The 7,852-nt window shown below is 46.9% G+C and overlaps 1 long non-coding RNA gene across 1 annotated transcript; it reads left to right on the top strand.

Annotated features, from left to right (window-relative positions):
- The first annotated feature begins 581 nt into the window (after positions 1-581).
- On the top strand, positions 582-5,666 carry LOC144411398 (uncharacterized). The gene is made up of 2 exons (XR_013468554.1): positions 582-4,801; positions 4,878-5,666. It is a non-coding gene; the product is annotated as an uncharacterized LOC144411398 (long non-coding RNA).
- The last annotated feature ends 2,186 nt before the right edge of the window (positions 5,667-7,852 follow it).

The raw sequence follows: 7,852 nt of genomic DNA, 5'->3' as shown, positions 1-7,852 counted from the left end.
AAGGATTAACGAGAAAACGACTGTCCCCTTCCGTTTTACCGCTTTTGATTAAAAACGAAAAACGAGAAAAGAATGTTTTCATTTTCTGTTTTTTACGGTAAAAGGGACTATCAAAGGGTACACGGACCCTACACCGAAACTGGAGTTGCGTTCCGGTACGGTAGTTACCGGCTGAGCACCGGCCCTCGGTACCCAACCCTACATGAGAGGGGTCAAACCGATGAGGAAGATTTTCACACGAATCGGGTAAGAAGTTGATATTCTGATTTTCAAACGGGGCTTCCTGAATTATAACGGGTGGTAACAGATTACAAAGACGGGTATTTAGTTGCACATTTATTTATTTATATTTAGTTTTTTTTTTTTAATTATTTTTTTTCTCTCTCTTCTTAGCGCGGTCACTGATTGAAATGAGCGGCAGGTGGATGGGAAGGCTATGTGAGAAGTGGGTGTGTGTGTAGAGGTGAGACTAATGGGCAAATGAGTGTGTCAGTGAATGTATATGGCAGAGGGGGAGAGAGAGAGAGAGAGAGACCTGGATCCTGACAGAGTAATTGTACGGTATTTCCGGTTAATCAGCATCCAACTTTTTACTGAGGAAGACAGGGAGCAATGTGCGCATTTACGATTGTATTCAGACTAACTATCTGAAAATCGCATAATTGTGACCCTTGACCAAAGGGGAAGACAGGGGCAATTGACAATTGTGACCCTTGACCGAAGGGGAAGATAGGAGGGATTTTGAGAGTTCACTGAAATCGCAAAATCTCAGCCCTTGACCTAACAGGAAGACAGGAACAATATCGGGGTTTTCGGACAGTAGTCTGAAAACAGATATTTGCGCCCTTGACCTATATTTATTAACCAATAGTTCTGGTTGGGTTTTAACTTGTATTTTTCCTACGTAAAAGAAAATCAAGACTTATAGTGACGACTATATTTTAAGTAATAAAAGTATACTTCACCACGCCTGAAAGATGGGTGGTGTACACGGTAAAGGTAAAAAGGAAATGGGTTCTCCGGAGGGACCCATTGTGGATCTGATGAGAAGGAAATATGGAGATCAATCTCTAGAGTTTTGGCCCGAGTGGTCAAAAGATTTTGGGTTCCCTGCAAATGGTTCTTTCAGTAGAATAAAACTGAACATGTTACAAACAGGCTTAGAGGGAAAAGAGAAGGGTATAAAAACTCAGAGGGTGATAAAAGGCAAAGACTTGGAGGACATTGAGAAACAAAGTAAATGGTTAAAATGGTGGGAGGATGAATGTGAATGTAGAGAAAGGAAACAAATGGCTAAAGAATTGACATGCGCAAAAACCACATTGGTTGAAAAAACAGATCCAAATGTTATTGAACAAAATGACCGATGTGCTTCTTCTCCCTTGTATCCGAGTCTCACAGGGGCTGGCGGCCCTCTCCTCAACACATGCCCACCGCCGTACCCTGCTTCATCTGCGAACCAGCAACCTCCGTCTGCAGGGTCACATATCAAAGTTCACTACACCCGGCAGAGGGAGGAAAAGGAAGCGGCAGTGAAAGCAGCACAGGAACGACTCCTCGGCGAAGAGGAGGAAAAGAGACAGGCTGCTCTCCTCACTCGCTCTCGCTCTCCAGGAGCAACCGGAGGGGACACTTCTGCCATCAACAAACTGATTGCAGAGCAACCATCTACATCAGATGTTTTTTCCCCCTCTTTCGACCCAGAGGGAGTTCTCCCGGATGCAAAATCTGTGCTCCAAACCCCAATGATTCAAGTACCAGGACACTCAGGTCCCATACTTGTTTTCCGGCCTTGGACTGATACGGACATTAGAGCTGCAATGGCTCATCTCCCGCCGATACAGCACTCGGGAAGACTGTTTGCTGAAGCATTCATGGACTTCTGTAAGCAATTCCTGCCCAACTTTGCTGAAATTCGACGTGTTCTAATGAGTCACGTGGGTCCGACTCACTACCAAAAGCTCAACCAGCTGGTTGCAGGAGACACCAGTGCGGCCGATGTTGAATGGAGTTCAAATCAAAATAACAGAGAATGTCCACAAAATGCACCTCGTAGAGGATGGGGGCGTGGACGGGCCAGACGAGGAAGGGGTGGCAACGCACATTCCGATTGACGTGAGGCGGACGGGGAGGAGGCTGCATGTGAGGGGGAGACGGCAACCATGCTGAGGCCTCACATGATAAGGGAAGTAAAACACACACACACCGCAGCCTGCAATGAAGAAACGCTTTCTGCACTAACTCCCTGCACGCACACTCACACTCACACTCACACACCGGAGCAACAACAAGCTCTCATGGACATCACAGAGCAATTGAGAACACAAAAGCTTTCACTTAAACACACATACGCAAAGTTTTCAGGAAAATCATTGAAAATATGCCCACCACTATGGTGCAAATTCAAGGGAAACTTTTATCGTTTTTGGTTGATTCGGGGGCTACACATTCTGTAATACAACAAAAGTATTTTCCAGGTCAGAAACTTAGTGGAAAACAGGTTTTCTCACAAGGAGCTTCAGGGATGACTATTGTAGAGAGATTTACGGCACCTATGACCAGTACACACACTGACTCAACTGACCCTGAACCAGACATCACAGTAAAACATTCCTTTTTGCTGTCCTCTTGCTGTCCCATTAATCTAATGGGCAGAGACCTCATGTGTTCTTTCGGCATTAGCCTCATCTCCACTCCTACAGGGTTGCAAGTGGTGAGATGCAGACCCATTGACCAGATGGCAAAGACAGTTATAAGTGATCCAATGTTTGTGTACCAGTGGTGGCTTCCGGTTGACTCACAATCAGAATTGTCCCACCTGGCAGCATCACGCGTCCAGCCTGAGGCAGAGTGCATGGATGCTTCATATCTCCACTGCACAGCTCATGTGTCACATGGGCCAGATAAGCAATATGATGCATTATTTCTACAGGATCTGAATGATCAAATTGCATGTATGACATTGTTTTGGTCCACACTTAAATGTGCTGTTTCCGTTTCTCTCACCCCCTCTCAGCAGCACCTCTTTAATGTGGACTCTTCTTTCCCACACATCTCCTTGTCTAAAGCAGCAACAGACCAATGGAGAGATTTGGGACCCTTTGTCGCAGCGTGCGAGGCATTGGCAGATTGGGAGGCTACACCAGATCCACTTGTGATGCGCTCTCCATAGACAGGCTTCTTTAAACAGCCATTCGCATTTTGCACACCTGCTCTCAGATCTGTTTATGTCATGGATGAAAATAACATATTTTCTGACACACACACTGATACATTTTTGACTAATGTCTCCTCTATTTCTCCTGCCCTCAGTTCTGTCCCAGACACCTTGTGGGCAGCGCATAAATATGACGTGGGACTCATCAAAAAATGTCAACCTGTGGTCATCACTCCTCGATCAGACTTCCGTCCCCGCAAACATCAATACCCACTGCGCCAAGAGGCCATTGACGGTATAACACCGGTGTTCAACTCCCTCTTAAAGGCCGGAGTCATTGTTCCATGTCCTGACTCGCCGGTAAGAACACCTATTTTTCCAGTTAAAAAGATCAGAGATGCAGGCAAACCAACTGAGTGGCGCTTCGTGCAGGACCTAAAAGCCGTTAATGCAGCCGTCCACGCACGAGCCCCAAATGTTCCCAACCCTTACACCATTATGGCACAGGTTCCACCTGATGCTCGATGGTTTTCCGTGATTGACCTCTCAAATGCTTTTTTCAGTGTCCCTGTGGACATTGACAGTCAGTTTTGGTTTGCGTTTAATTTCAATGGCAAGCCTTACACTTTCACACGCTTGTGTCAGGGCTACACAGAATCACCTACGATCTACAACGAGGCACTCAGGGAAAGTTTGGAGAGCCTCACTTTGTCTCCAGGAACAGCGCTTTTGCAGTATGTTGATGACTGTTTAATTGCAGCTCCAACACAAAAGCAGTGTGAACAGGACACTCTCAAATTGCTTCAACACTTAGCAGCGGAAGGACACAAGGCCAGCCTATCCAAACTACAGTTTGTTTCACAGAACGTTCATTTCCTAGGCCATAACATTTCCGGTGAAGGGAAGACACTATCACCAAAACGCATTGCCTCAATTGTAACACTTCCAAAACCACAAACCAAGAAACAGATGATGTCATTTTTGGGAATGTGTTCCTACTGTAGGTCATTTATTCCAAATTACTCCCAACTCGAGCAACCTCTGTCCTCATTGATACATGGGAAAAATCTCAGCGCGCATGATAAAATTCAGTGGCTCCCTGCAGCCTCTCAAGCTTTCACGGACATGAAATGCGAGTTACAAGTTCCTCCGACTTTGGGTCTTCCTGATCCTCACAAACCGTTCACACAAACCGTTGACGAACGTTCTGGATGTATGACATCAGTGCTCCTACAATCCCATGGCGATAAACTACGACCAGTAGCTTATTTCTCCGCAAAACTCGATCCGGTAGCAGCAGGCTTACCACAGTGCCTTCGAGCTGTGGCAGCTGCTGAAAAGGCTCTTACAGCCTCTCGTGACATTGTAGGCTATGCTACGCTAACATTATTGGTTCCACATTCGGTTTCACGGATTCTTCTCGAACAGAAGTCGTCTCATTTATCTGCAGCGCGTTACCTTCAATATCACACATGTCTCCTAGACATGCCGAATGTTACAGTAAAACGCTGCAATGTCCTCAATCCTGCATCTCTTCTCCCCACTCCGGAGGATGGAGAGGAGCATAATTGTTTGGCTGAGCTGGAAGCTCAGTGCACACCTCGACCAGACCTCGCAGACACACCTCTGCTCAACAGTGACATGGTAATGTATGTTGACGGATCTGCTACACAGGATCCCCTGACTGGTTCTAATCTTGTGGGTTTCTCTGTGGTTTCAGACTCAGCTGTTCTGTGTTCCGGCCCTCTTCCATGTCACCTCTCAGCCCAAGCAGCAGAATTAATCTTGCTAACAGAAGCTTGTAAACTAGCTAAGGATAAAACGACAACCATTCACACTGATTCCAGATACGCTTTTGGCGTGGTTCATGATTTCGGCACGCTGTGGAGACACAGAAATTTTCTCAAATCAGATGGCAAACCAGTGTTACACCACACTCTGATAGCAGAACTATTGGATGCCATTTTGTTGCCCACAGCTATTGCCGTTTGTAAATGTACAGCGCACACATCCGGCACAGGCGACATCGCAAAGGGGAATGAGCGAGCAGACTTAGCTGCAAAAGCGGCTGCTAGACGTCCTCTTCCCAAACCATCACGCCCAGTTCCTGCCATGTGTTCTCTTCCCTCCTCTCTTGCAGCCGTGCAGTCCCTCTCTACTTCAGATGAGAGACGTTTTTGGTCCTCCTCAGGCTCCAAATTCATAGACGGCATCTGGTATGGTCCAAATGGTAATCCATGCTTACCTAAACATTTCTTCCCTCACTATGCGAAATTGACTCATGGGTTAGACCATGTGTCAAAAGGGGGAATGTTAAGTATCATTAATGCAACATGGTTCACAAAAGGCTTTGCAGCTTACGCACAAAGGTTCTGCCAAGCGTGCATAACATGTGCAACTCACAATGTAGGTCGTTCAGTACAGGTGTCACATCATGCAGCACATCCACCGCCTGCAAGACCATTTGAACATGTAATGATGGATTTTGTGGAACTCTCCCCATCGGAAGGTAAGAAACACTGTCTTGTAATGGTAGACATGTGGTCCAAATGGGTTGAGGTGTTTCCCTCCAGTAAGCAGACAGCCTCCACAGTGGCTAAAGCCTTGATTTCAGAGATCATTCCCCGCTGGGGAATCCCAAAGCAAAATTTCTAGCGACAATGGTTCACGTTTTGTCAACCAAGCAATCACAGAATTAAGTGCATACCTGGGTATTGACTTAGAAACACAATGCGCATACCACCCAGCTAGTGGAGGAGCGGTAGAGAGAGAAAATGGAACATTGAAAACAAAACTGGCCAAATGTTGCACAGACACAGGTCTACCGTGGACAAAAGCACTGCCCTTGGTTCTGATGTACATGCGGATGAGGAAACGAACAAGCAGCAACCTAAGCCCATTTGAAATCCTTTTCGCAGTTCCTCCCCATATAGGTGTGGAAGCTCCAGGAACACCACTCCCTTCCACCACAATGTGCGAGAATGACATGTTAACCTATTGCATTCGACTGTCTTCCACTTTGTCTGATGTAAGAAAACAGGTTGTAGCTGCACTTCCGAGAGAAGCAACGGGTCCACTACAACGACTGCAACCAGGTGACTTCGTGGTGGTAAAGGACTTCAGGAGGAAAAGTTGGAAAGCTAAACGGTGGCAGGGTCCATTTCAGATTCTCCTGGTCACCCAAACAACGGTCAAGGTAGCTGAAAGAGCAACTTGGGTCCACGCATCCCATTGCAAGAAGGTTCCAGATCCAGTACCAGCAGTGGGCTCAGGCGACCCTACCTCCACAAAAAGTGTCAATCAACCGACACCACCGATCCAGTGACCACGGACGGGCAGTTGACCGGCAGACACACAGTGCATTGTGATCTGTGTTGACTGTCTACAACGCGGATGCCTCACAAGAAAGAAGGTTGGCAGACTCCACATCCCAACGTGTACCTGCGGACCAACACAAGAAGAAGAACACGGCCAGGACCCCTCCACATAGACACAGTAGTCGTTTGTGCCACGACAGTTTTATTCATATTATTGCTTGCTTCAGTTTCATTGTATCTCAGCATCTTTTTGTGATTCCGTAGTCCGCTGCCTAAAGAGTGGGTCTCTCTTATCATGGAACGACAGCGTTCATGGAACCCCCTCAGACGACTGGGGGGGACTCGTGTAACCATGTGTTTATTTGCAGGTGTCACTTTATTTGTGTTGATTCCATATTTTGTCCTCCACCAGAAACATTTAGACGACTTACTTGACCGACCCAACAACTCAACTCACTCTAACTCGACCGTTCGCAACCGCACCAAGCGAGCACTGACCCGCCTAGACAACCGGTTCGAAAATGGGATGAACCCATTGAACAAATATTCTGCAAATATGTGGTGGCGCTATGCTCAACACGTAGCGACAAAAGAAAATGCTTCCGACTGTTACGTATGTTCTCCGCTACCCATCAGCACTAATCAACCACGGCTAGCCGTAGCCCCCCTGGGGAAGTCTGAAGGATGTTTCTGCGGGCTCTCGGTTAGTGGGTGGTATGTGCCCCCCATAGTCCTGTATATATCCAACGATAGCGACAAAGATTCTTTGTTTATTTATGAGTTATCCCCATGGGAAACAATAGATGATTTGGACTGTGCACAATCTCACGCTATCAAACGATACACGGCTAACCAAACGTCTACATTCGCACTCCAGGCTCAGGAAAGCCGAACACGGTTTCCTCTCTGCTATGCTCGTGATGGGACACATCCAGTGGGGAAAACAGACCCTGCAAGGTGTGACACGATCCTCATTGCAGGAAACCATGCGTTTAATGATTTAAATTGCAATAAAGACCATTTCTCACCTTTCCGAAACGACTGCGCCAAAAACCTCAACAGGAGCTTTTGCCAAGCTAAGGGCACTGCAGAAAGGGCCGCAAAAGTGCCCATTCATCTCCAAAAATGGTCGTGTTCTGGCTGGACTTTCACTCCAGTAAATCCACGAGATTGCCCGCCCAATGTTAATTGTTCTGTTTTCCATTTCACTTTCCTCCCTGGGAAGAACGGTACTTATCCAGTGACCGAGGGATGGTGGCTGTGTGGCACCACCCTCCGCGTGTCTCTCCCCCCTCAGTGGAGCGGAATATGTGCTCCTGTTCGCGTTACTGATCATACTTTTATTCTCACAGCTACAACAGGGACAAGCAAACGAACA

The sequence above is a fragment of the Gasterosteus aculeatus genome, chromosome 8, assembly GCF_964276395.1.
Source record: "Gasterosteus aculeatus chromosome 8, fGasAcu3.hap1.1, whole genome shotgun sequence".
NCBI classification, from domain to species: Eukaryota; Metazoa; Chordata; class Actinopteri; order Perciformes; family Gasterosteidae; genus Gasterosteus; species Gasterosteus aculeatus.
This window is presented reverse-complemented; position numbering and strand designations above follow the sequence as displayed.